Source organism: Hetaerina americana, unplaced genomic scaffold, assembly GCF_022747635.1.
Source record: "Hetaerina americana unplaced genomic scaffold, ioHetAmer1.1.p SCAF_1, whole genome shotgun sequence".
NCBI classification, from domain to species: Eukaryota; Metazoa; Arthropoda; class Insecta; order Odonata; family Calopterygidae; genus Hetaerina; species Hetaerina americana.
Genome location: NW_027286069.1, coordinates 64,473,929 through 64,486,553, shown reverse-complemented (window position 1 = coordinate 64,486,553; position 12,625 = coordinate 64,473,929). Strand labels below are relative to the sequence as shown.

At 40.1% G+C, this 12,625-nt stretch overlaps 1 protein-coding gene across 3 annotated transcripts in view; it reads right to left on the bottom strand.

Annotated features, from left to right (window-relative positions):
• Mef2 (myocyte enhancer factor 2) overlaps nt 1–12,625 on the bottom strand; it is a 237,464-nt gene that overhangs the window by 137,434 nt on the left and 87,405 nt on the right. For all 3 annotated transcript variants that reach the window (XM_071590720.1, XM_071590713.1, XM_071590764.1), the window contains exon 4: nt 9,394–9,444. The gene's annotated coding sequence lies outside the window, so the exon portion shown is untranslated. The remainder of the gene's footprint in view (nt 1–9,393; nt 9,445–12,625) is intronic.

Sequence of the window (12,625 nt, the reverse complement as noted above, 5' to 3'; positions counted from 1 at the left end):
CAAAATTAGAAGTGGGACGGTGGTGAACGATGGAAGGTGGGAGGGTGACGGGGAGAACATGGTACGAAGAAGAGAGTACCTTTTAAATCAATCCTTGTCATCTTTTCGAGGGATTTTCTCTTTGTAATCATTATAATTAAAATTTCAGTATATTTCAGCCCCACTAAAGAAATGAAGCTCTTATGCGACAAAGGACGTAAGGGGATCTGGAACAATCAACAGGGATCATTTACAGCAACAAGAGTCAGCAAACAAACGTTCAGGGTTTGGGTCTGAAATATTAGTTAAGCCTCATACAGGGATAATCAAGGTAGGGTAATTTATTGTTAGAATAATGACATCGCTTCTTTGTACCGTAATTTCTCATGTAGGTTATGCAAAGTTTCGTAATTCAGTAAGCTGCGTGGGTATGTTTCAGCGTGCTCTTCCTTCATTTTGACGATAGCGAAGGAAGACTCGTATACAATACATTTGTCAATTACTTCGGCAAATGTGATGGAAAGTATGAAAATGCTCGGTGCAACGATTACAGGTATACCTGTACCAAGAAGCTTGGATGAATACTGAAAAAATCCCAAGAGTCTAAAATAAATTTAAAACAATGTCACCAGTCCCAGGAGACGATAAGCGAGGATAAGCCAGCAATTAAGTAAGTAAGTAGCAAAGCGACTCAAGAAAAAAGTAAATTCGTATTTGTAGGCAACGAAAAGAAAGGCAGACATAATATTTCAACGATTATTCATTTTTGCAAGTGGCTAGATTTCAGACACAAAGGCGACGATAAGTGACCCGGAGAATTTATTTTGCAAATAACAAGATGACACGAACATCCATATTGCTCACTGTACACACACACTGTAGCTTTGGAAATGGTCAAAGAGTTCCCCAAATACGACGCAAAAGCTGAGCGCTGGGTCACCTATGCTAAGCAACGGCAGTCTGAGACAAGAACGTCAACGAATGATCAATAAGCCGGTCATTCTCACCTTGGTTTACCACGATAGACACCAATCATAGACTGCAAATATTTATGCGACGTTGTATTTAAGATACCCAAATAATGGTCAGTGAAAATATTTGGATCAGCGCTGTCTGGCAAGTGACACTCACAATCCCTAACACTGCAAAACATTGAATTTTTTAAATGATGTCCACCCTTTCCAAGTTTAACGCGCAACATGCTCACATACCCTGCCATTTTGCAATATCATCTTGTACCTGACACAAGTTGGAACGATACGAAAGTTATTCTAAGCATAGAGCAATAAGATAAAAAAGTTATTCAACTTAATTAATTTAAAATCGTTGCCATAGTTAGACAAAACGATGGGCTAGATAATACTAGGGTAAGTAAGTATCTCCAGCCCCTTTGCGTCATCATATTTTTAGTAATTTTATTCACATCAACATTAACTCGCTGAGTGAGCAACTTACGCTCGTAAGGTATGATCGCATATTACAAAACACGACTGGAAAACAAATTCAAACGAACTACTTAGAGAACCAACGTGTAACACAATCACCTGGTTTCGGTGCATTATATTTTTAAAAAATTAGCGATAGAACAAGAGCTTTATGCAGCAAGAACGAACTTTCCAGTTACATGCAAAATGTTACACAATCAATTACACATCGATTGCAATGCCTTTCGCTATAAAAAGAGAAAATTGGAATTTAATGGTTTCTTATGTCGAAATGAAAAATTTCAATAAATTACAGGAAATAATGGTTTTTAATCGAATTGGAATTGATTGCTACTAGAAATCAATATTTATCACATGGATACGTCCTATTCAAACCAAATTAATACACTTCAAAATGCACGGTAAAATTACTCAAGGCGTACATCTTACAAATTACATAAATTGCCGTTAAGCAGTACTTTAACTAACCTTTCGAAATTCCTTGAATAAATGAATGAAGAAATAGATCACTTATAGGCGGCCTAAATATTTCGGAACGAGGCTTTGACCGTACTTCTTAGTTCGACTTAAAATTTAATTGGAGAATTAAAATAAATAATATTCTTTATTCTATTACTCACACGACACGGCTTTCCAAAAAAGTAAAATCAATTAACCATTATAAATAAGTCTATCTCATGAAAAAAGCCTGCTTCAGTTCTGATAGTTATGAATTTTCTCAAGGTACCTGCAATAGCGATTCAAAGATGTATTAGTACAGATTTTATAAGATTTATTCAAGAAATATACAGCGTCTTAGTTTTTATAAGAAGCCGTTACGGATCCGATTTCGGAGCTTGACGTAGTTTTAGTCAAAGGTGGGATTTCGGCTCAACAGAACACTTTCCTAATAATTATTATTTTCATCTACGACTTTTTCTCAAGTTAAAGTGTGGACATGTTAACTTTCATCCATTGGACCGATTAGTGACAAGGCGAACAAATCAATACAGATAAAATGGTGCGGAAAACTCGAATCCCATAGTTCATCCCGCGAAACCTCGATGGAACTGGGTCCGACCGCTTAACAATTCATTAAGCATGCATTAATGCTCCATTTAGAAAGGAAACCTTCGGCCGACCCCTTCATCTTTGACCCCGCAACCCCCTCGTCCCCACCCGATGCGCTACGCCCCCGTCCACTCACCACACGCCGAATCACGCGAATCCTCCCTCCATCTCTTCGTAACTCAACGCTATTAGCCCTTCCACGCCGATTCCTCCCAACTTCCCGTTTCCCCAGAAAAAGACACGCGGCGCTTCCCTTCTTCCTGCCCCGCGATCCCCACCTTACGCAAGTTTTATTTCAGAACAACTTCCTCCTCCATTCCTTCTCCCTTTTTTACACTCGCACACAAACAAACCCCTCCCCCTCTCACTTTCTCTCTCGCGGGCTCTTTCCTTCGACTTAGGAGTATTTTTGAACGCAGACAGCGGGTCTGCCACGACTCTAAAACCACCTTCTTCACACCAAAGGAAAAAAAAATATTCACCGGCCAAAAACTTGCTCCGAGTGTCATTTCATCCCCGCCGGTCGCCAGGAAGACGAGCAGGGTTTTGACCCAGGGGGAAATACTTCGGGCGGGCGGTAGACTACGACGGGATAGTAGGTGCCTTCCATCAGCATGTACGACACCTTCCGAAAGGTGACCGCGACAGCAAGTGGTGGCTGAGGCAAGTGCCACTTTATCGTTCCCATCAACTCCTAACTCCAGAAAGGGAATTCATATGTTTAGCTACCCGAGATGGAATACTAACCATATCAATAAACCCTTCGACGAGGCGGCCACACATGATCTCTTGTATTCCTGCGTTAGTTTACCTCGGTACAGTCCCTCGAGGGGAAGTTACAAAAGGGAGGGGTGGAAGAAGGAAATAGGAGTGGACCACACATACTAACCCAATAGCTAAGTAACCCTACAGAGTGAATTCGAAACACTGATGACCTTCCAATTATTTTTTTCAAGGTAATGTACCGGTAAAGGTAGGCTTTTTGCCCTTTTATTGTTTTCCTAACATCCTCCAATTATTACGGGGTGAATTTCAATGAAAGCTCTTACTCGGTGGCATTTTCTATATTCGTCCCGAAATCATCGCGTCGGTGAAATTACTCGAATGAAAATGTATAAATTCGTATTCGAACATTGGTTACTAACGCCGGTTCATGAAGTGAAGATTAAAATGACTGAGGTTGGAAAACAGATTTAAAAATATTCATGCGTGTGCCTCCAGGCAAAAAATACCATTAAGTTAATTAGTAGGGAGTTACACGAAGAATAATCATAACTCAAAGAGCGCTTGGCTTGATGAGAAATACAATAAATTGAATAATTTAGGTATTCGTCTCTTTCAAATCTGTGATAGGCATTTTTATATAACGTACAAGTAGTAAAAACTGGAAAGAGAGTTACACGTGCGGCAATAGCCAAATCCACAAAGCATTATAAGAACTGGTTGAATTAAAAAAAGAAACTTTTGAATAACTCTATAACCCTCGTCTAACTACTGATATGCAACGACAGCTCAAGCAAGGTGTCACAACTGCGCACCAGAGCATATTTTATGCGGCATATAACAAGGTTGCTGCATTCCTACGACGAGATACCTTCTTAATGATTTTTTCCTCCGGTAACAAAAATACGATTATTGCACACTGTCAGAATAAATGACGAAATCAGCATCATTTCTTGCATTTGAAACAAACATGCTGGTAAATGAGTCAGCATTGACACTTAAACCAGCTAATAATTTGTCATCCGATGAGAAGCTAGATTCTACGTATGTACTCGTCGGCTGTGTAAACAATTCTGTATTCTTTTCAAAATTAAACGGTTTTTTAAATGTTCATTTGGTAGATTAGGACCATCAGGCAAAGACCTAAGGGCCATGTTCAGAAACAGCGATTGGATATGCGTTTCAAGTTATGTGGAAAATAAGGCACATCGGCAGTGATGGGGTCACCTTTCCTTCAAAAACATGAATAAATGGAAAAAGAATACGATATCGAAAATGGACGCCGCTGGATTTGGCGAGACACAAGACGTAGCGATAAGCCAAGGGGGATGTTGAAGTTGGGAAACGGATTACCTCCATGACTTAAAAAACTAGGAAAGGGAAAGTGAAGAAACGCAAAAGTCTCCCAAGAGAATTTAAAAACTCCTGATATCCGGACCAAGCACCAAAGGATGGATGAGGCTACGATTTGGATTCAAGACATTTCATATCATTTCCAGTATTAGGCGCTGAAGGTAAAGGTATCATTGTCGCACGCCACCACATTTCGATTGGTGATGAATAAAAATTGCTAAGGGTGAATTTTTATACTACTTGACTCATCCAAATTTTCTCTCCTAAAAAGTCTCCACTTCAATAGTCTCACTAATATCGAGTTTATCATCGGATTTCCGAATAATTTCGGAGAACTGCACCCTAAACCCCAGAATTTTTCGCAGCCAGGATACTTCTCAATTCCCAAATCTTCTTTTACCTCCCTTGTGAACACTTACGTCACAGAACTTAATAAAGGTTATTTTCTCCCTTCATAATTTTTATTTTTAAATTATTAAAACACGAAGTTTAACAGGCCTGAAGCGAATTTCAGCCGGCTCCCAGGGAAAGAAAGACGAGGATAAAAAATATGACATTCCCATCACCATCTGCCGCATCGTATTTTTACATCGCCTAAATCATTACGCATCAGATCAGACTTCAAAGTGATCCTCCAGGTTTCTTTTACCTGTAATCAACCTTTGGTCCTCTTCCTCTGACGATTAAATGTAACAATTAGCCATTTCGGATAACGTCCTTTCCGAGCTTCCAAGAAACCCTAATAAGAGCGACTTAATGGGAGTGGCATCAAAAATCGGAACCTAAGGAAAAAACAATACGTTACGCGAACCGAAGGCGCTCCACAGGCTTCGGAAGTCATTTACTCCGCGCTGAAGAGCGAATACGACACCGAAAAGAAGAAACGAAAATAACTTCCCTAATGCGAGCAACGGAACTATTCGGTGGTCAGAAGCGCAGGAATAAGGATATATAACGTCAAAATTGCCAGCATATATTTGATCTCTTTTATTTTCTTCCTTTGGGAGAGAGTAAGTAATACGCCTTTGGTTTTATGATTCGTGGTATGTACTTATCCAGAGAAAAACTTTTCTGTAAAAGACAACAGGTATATTTGTATGTATATACATGCACACACACGCGTGTATGAGTGTAAATACACGCATGAAATAAATATTAAAATAAAATGACGGCTTCGTAATTTTGAGATATGTAAAGCGGTGGAAAAGAGTCGATAACTGCCCCGAAACTGCACGAAGACAACATTACAATTGGAGAAAAGGAATAATGGGTTTTGCAAAGTATGGGGAGAACCAATAAGGATCACTCCCAGGTAGGGATGACAAACACGAGAAAACACGGCCTTCAATAAACGAATAACGGACACGTATAAAATTTAAAAATATCGCTAAGGTATTGTCATTGCGCACACAAATGACTAATTTTCACGCAAAAGTGAAATATGTGAAACTACGAAGAATCCACGGAAACTTCAATAGCATAGGCAAATTAATATCTCCGGCGACAATCTTTTTAAAAAGATATGGTTATCCCCAAGCTTGAAATAATTAATTAACATTTGGCTTAAATAGTCCACATTCGATACCTGAACGAGAAAATCAAGAAATTAAATCTTTGCTGACATGATACAAGAGTCCCCTTACTAATAAGCTGAATTATCCACCTTCTGGCAGGTCAAAAGGGATGATTCACAAGGTCATTTCCATCACCGACACCTCTAAACCCGACAATCCCCCCCCTTCCTACTGCCTTTCCCTTTGGTGGAGAAAGATGGGACGGGAGAGAAAAAAATGAAGGACGACGAGCCATAATAATCAGGTGAAAGTGGGCGGGGAAAGGGGGCAAGGGAAAAAGCCTAGCGGATTCTCCCGAGTTTTTTTCCACCCGAAAACAACTTCCTTATCCGCTTCCATTGGGAGACTGAGACAGTGAGGGGAGGCGAGTGAGGAAGAAGCGGGCGGGAGAGAGGTGAGGGAGAAGCCTTTTGAAAAGGGTTTGGGGGTGAAGGAGCGGCGAGATGATTCTTGAGGAGAAAAGGGGATGGCGCGAGGGCCGAGAGAAGAGGGTTGGGGGTGCGGGAGGGAGAAAAGAGACGGATCTTGAGGAGGGGTGCGACGGGAAGGGGGATGTGAGGATGGTGATAGGAAACATGGGGAGTACAAGAGGGGAGATGGGCGGGGGAAGGGCGTTTTGGGGAAAGAGGAAATGAACAGTGGAGGATATACTGCGAGGCATGGAGAAGGAATGATTTCAGAAGAACAGGTAACAATTAGTGAAAAAATTGAAGTAGGGATTAAAGAAGAAAGAGAGAAATGGCGAATGGAGACCTCCAACGATTTCATCCTTTCCATAATTTTTCCCAAATAGGGATTTATGATTTTTTTTTCAACAGACGACAAGCATTAATGCTAAAAGCAACTAGGTCATTTCCTCTTAAATGGAGAATAATAGCGACTTCCGCCGTCGAAACAGTTTGCACGACACGAGGAACCGGCAGTTAAATCTAAATAAACCACTGCCAATGCATTGAAATCACGAAGAAAAATTACCACACATGGATATTCAAAACAAAACAAAAAAGTAAGAGGTTATGAAGATGGCCGAGACGTGAACTGCATCGGGTATTGACTGAAACAGATGGCGAGAAGAAACCACGAAAAAAAACTAACTATGGAAACTCGTCATCACCAAGGAAAATGTAAGGCAAGGGAAGAGAAAGTAAAAGTAATGAAGATGCACGAGGGGACTCTCTATGAGTGGATGACGTCGGGAATCGAGGTTAGAGCAAGCAAGAGTGTGGGACGCGAGGGAAACTTAAGACTCAAGGGAAAGGAGGGGAAGGACTGGAAGAGGAGCTCCGGGTTATATCAAAGGTAAAGCAGAATTAAAAAAAAAGTTGCCGAAAGATGATGATGTCGAGAAAATGGAAGAAGGAGAAGAAAGGGAAAAACGGGGAAGGAAAGGTCGATTTTCGAGGAGGCGGAGGAGGGAGGTTTCCAGGCAGACACACCTTTTCTCAAATCCGAGGGTCGGACCAAGGGAAAGAGGTGGGCGCCACCCCTCGCTGCCTCACTACCCCCGCCGTCAAAATCGATAGGCGGCCAAGGCAGGTGGGCGGTGTGACGCACGAAAGGTGTCCCTACCTCTCTCTCCCACTACCGACCCCTCCTCTGAAACCCACTCACCTCCTACCCCCCTCCTCCTTCCCCTCCCGTCCCCCGGTGCACGCGGACACCTCTGCCACATAACATACCCCGGCGCACGAGCAAGTACACACTCATGTACATAAACACACACACGCGCACAACACGTAAGCGCAGATACATGCTCGACCGCCCGTTTCCAACCATACCGCACCGAACACAAATCCCCTCCACATCCCTCTGTCGACCCAAGGTGACGGCGGTACACATCACCACGTGCAGTCAGTCAGGCTTCTCCCTCACCTGCGAAATCCATCTCAACCACCATAGAGCCACTCTTCTCCTCCTTCCCTCAACCTCGTCGCCTTTGATTCCTTCCGCACAGAAATTGTCACTCACCTCTCATCCCTATCACAGTGACTCTCGATGAAACGATTTCAATGCCTTACCCTCCGCCACTCCTGATGGAACATCCTCTGAAGAGGTTTTAGGACGCGAACGCTAAAGGCGAATTTTTGCGTTTAGTTGGCAGTGGGTATGCATTTGCTAAAATGAACATTTTAGATTGAATTAATTGGATCAAATTCAAGTGAGAAAACAGTCTTCGGGTTGAGTGTTGCGGATGGACTCCCGAAATTAATTTTTTAACTACGTGGATACCGTAACACACCAACGTTGATATTTATCACTTTCCAAGAACGATTTCAATTGTATCTGATCGATTGTGTTTGGTCTAAGTCCAATTTTCACGAAGCTCATTTCGTTTTTTGATGAGATTTCAACAGGCGACAACAGAAACTTCCGCGTTTATACACGTACAAATCTTATTCCAAAGCTATTCCTGTATTTAATCTCCGACATACCTTGATTTAACACTTAGGTGCTAACTCACCGAGACCAAGCCCTTTGGCGCTAAAACCTCGTCCGATAAAATTGAAAGGGGATTTGGTTCGGAAAAAATCCTTCAGGATCCAATACTTGCAGCGCTCAACTCACTGACACCTTGGTCCGATGTATCGAAGTAATTACGTTTCGACCAGTACGGGAAAGCTGAAGATTGGCGACATAAAGATGAAAAGGAGAGCAAAATCAAGGAGAAGAATACATGTTCTCGCCTTTTCCTGGCTATACAGGGTATAGAGAATGACTTTGGCCCAAACATCTTCCACTACTTGGCCACATTTGTTTGTTAGATCCAAAAACCGCTTTTTGGCGGTAAAAATAACATGCGATGACATTGTAAGTTTTCCGGCGTGAATATTTTACCTCTCTTAATCCGTTCACCTTTTGGCATTTTGCTCAGGACATCACCGAAACCATTTATCTGCTACACGAATTGCAATAATATTTTCGCTTCCCAAATCTCAGTAAATGAAATAAATTAGGCCAGCAGGTTAAAGAGGGAGTATGTGGCGGCACACGAAAATCACCCATGCTATATTCCAGAGAAATATATTCCCTGCCATTATTATTGCAAGCAAATCCTTAACTTTCACAGCTTTATTTCTTCCGCGAAGTTTTAACATAAATTCTAAATTACATTATAGTAGCGACTAGCCAAAGCTAAAAGCAATTTAGCGTACAATTTTTGTTAGCATGTTATAAAGAGAGCATATTCGAAATCAATTATCATGCGTTTTATTTTGAGGGAAAAAGAAATGAGATAAAAAAAATAATGAAAGAATACAATATCTGCTCACCTTAAGCCGAGAGAAATTACGTACACCTTCCTAATGTCAGCATTCCGGAATCTAGAAAATGATAAGGCAAAATGCAATTAATATAATGCACAATAATATAAATGCACTATTTACATGATTTCGAGCAATACTTTAACAGCATCAAATGAAAATTACTAAAATAATATGCGATTTAATATTTTAGCATGCACGTCAAAGAAAATAAGAACCTATATTACTCACAGCACCCGAGCGAATTTTTATAAGTTGCTTTGTTAATGTGGAAAAGGCTACTCGGGTAGTTTGAGTCATTTCCCATCCTCAGGGCTGATGATGGAAAACGACTCGTTTTCCGAAACGTAGGCGTCATTGATGGAGGAACTGACCCGGCGGAAGAACCGAGTAGCCTATTCCACAGCAATTCGCTGGGAAAGCACAAGATCATACTTCGTTAATGTTTTCCTAAGTTCCAATATACTGACTCACTCCAACTAAATCATTAAAATGTTCATGATAGCGTTCTAAGAAAATTTTGAACATATTCAGAGTTGAAAAGTGAACACATATAAAAGCGCGGAATTTTTTTTGATCCTGCTTCCTCGACCTCTTAAGAATTATGGAACATGTTATCACCAGTATTAGTTGATGGTATAATTAAAATACACAGCCATTAACTTGGCTGATCGGATGTCCCGAGAGTGCCTTAATTGTTTAAATACTTGTAATTCCTTCAGAGGATTTTCTACCGATCAATCATGTCACCAGATTAGCTGCAAATACACGTACCATCAAAAAGGAAGAGTTCCTGTCAAGATCATGGTATCATTTTTGATTGATTATTATCATATACGTTGGTTTATGATACATTAATTAATTGAAATATCTCAACGTACTGTGGCTAAATTCTCTGAATAGCAAAATGCATTCCGCTGTAAAACATAAGATGCACTTTTATACCTCAGCGTGTGCAGAAGTACGGAAGTCTAAGTCGGCAAGTTCCAATGAAAATGTGCCAGTAAGCACTTGGGAGGTGGAACGGACAAGAAATATGACTGTAGCAGACAGAAATGTCATCACTATGATCTCGAAATTACTGTTAATGTTATATGACAGAAATTTTAAAGCTCTATAATAATCATGCTCGCCATTAAATACAGTGAAGAGAAACAGCGGAAATTGACACCATGGAAGCTCGTTGAAAATGTTCAATGAATAACCATCTACATGAGATAGTTATTCCTTATAAAATTGCTAAAATCTCCAGCGCAGATACCATAAACTTTAACGATAAAGCATTAAACAAAATATAACAGAGGAATATGATTTTGTCGTACATTGCGGTAAAGTGAAGAACATTTTCGGTAAAACATTTGCGCTAGGAAAAATGAAAAATTCTTCCATGTTGATATAACAATTCATTTCATAATAAACTCACTGGTGTCTAATTAACTGAGGTTATGACCACGCAGTATGCTATTGCAATAACTCTTGTTATTCCTCCACAATGTTTTGCCAAATTAGCCATTCTAGTATTAAAATTCGTATTGTACAGTCGCAATATCATATGCAGCATGCACAACGCAGGCATAATTGGATAAATAACACATCCGCCGCTATTTTAAAGATCGCATTGCATTCTAAACCCGCAAAGGTTTTCAAAAAAGTTAACGCATCCTCTTTTCATAACTTTACATTAAATTTCATTTCCCAGCGAAGTGGAGCTCAAATCACAACCCACTGATCGTTCACTTCAAAGCAATATTTTGATACACTATTTCTCAAATTATTCATGTTATATTAATAGCGCCTCAAACAGAAGATTGAATCGTCACATACTTCCTTCCACAGCTGTGAATTAAAATAATACTCACGAATCAAGTTACTACAGCCTCCAAAGAGAGTTAGCAAAGCCCGATTTTTACTAGAGGATGGGACAACGGTGCTGACTCGAACACCAAACGTAAACTGAACACCACTCGCAGCACCAATCACGCCTTCAGCAACGCAGAGAGAGCTCTCACGAAAGCGAGTGACGGGCTTCGACTGAACTCACAGCGGGCACTTCTCTCAATTCTCAGACACACTGAGGTTTAATGGTATATGTTGGCAGAATTTTCAAAGTATTTTATCGCATTCAGTGACATCCAATCTTACCTCAGAAAGTCGAATATAAGATGTAAAATTGACTTACGGCTGATTTCCATTAGCACCCTTAGTACCTTACCGAACCTAACCCTTATCACTTCATTTGCAATGACATGCCCTTACATTCTACTGACACAAAACCCTCTCACTTTGGTCTCAGGGTCTCACTTTGATTAATTAAGTACATGTTATTCGTCATGATCATCACTTTATTTCATTGACAGAGATAAGTTATTTACATCAATATTAGAAAAATGATTCCTTCGAACGCAGAACCTTTTGAATGTAAGAAATATATTTTTTAATTGAAAACAAATTTCTATAATTAAAAAAAATATAAGCAAACTTTTAGCAAACCAATCCACCATAGAATTGTTTCTGTTTTCAAATACAAAAGCTCGCCATTAATTCATTTTTTTCAATTTATTCACATCGTATTTAAGTTTTCTTATTCTATATACCGAACTGCACCCGTAATGAACGTTCAGAACAATTCACGCAAATTCTCACGCCATTGAATTACCCCACAGAACTATTTTACGGGCTGATAGAAACGGATGAGGTAGGCGTCCTTGTAGACCGTGGTACATGATTAGTTCAGGACAGATAAGGAGAACGTGAAACGACACGTATGGACGGACAACTTGAAATGACGAATCGACTCGAATAATTTCACATGAAACTCTTCACCCAAATATCACATTCCTATAATAGAATCGTATGATCGTGATATCCATCGTGTGTAATAAATCCCCCTATGATTTCGAGGACCTGAGTGTCTAAATCGAACATTGTCTTCAGGTAGAAAAAATCACCCGCGAATTGGAAGGATAACGTCAAATCGATCAGAATGAAATCAAATGGTAACCGCATTGAATTAAATCATATCCATATTCACTCCAAAAACTACACAACCGAGTAGCAGTAGTACTCAAATTTAAATACGCATTTTCTTTTCCGAGAGGAAGATAACGCAAAAATAGCAAATTAAACCTTAAAATTTTGAAAGGAAGTGAGAGAGAACAGGGATCAGGAATACGTTCAAGAATGCCAACATGGAAAGAGAAGCAGCAAACGCTCCAGATTTTACGGGGTTCCGAGAATGGTT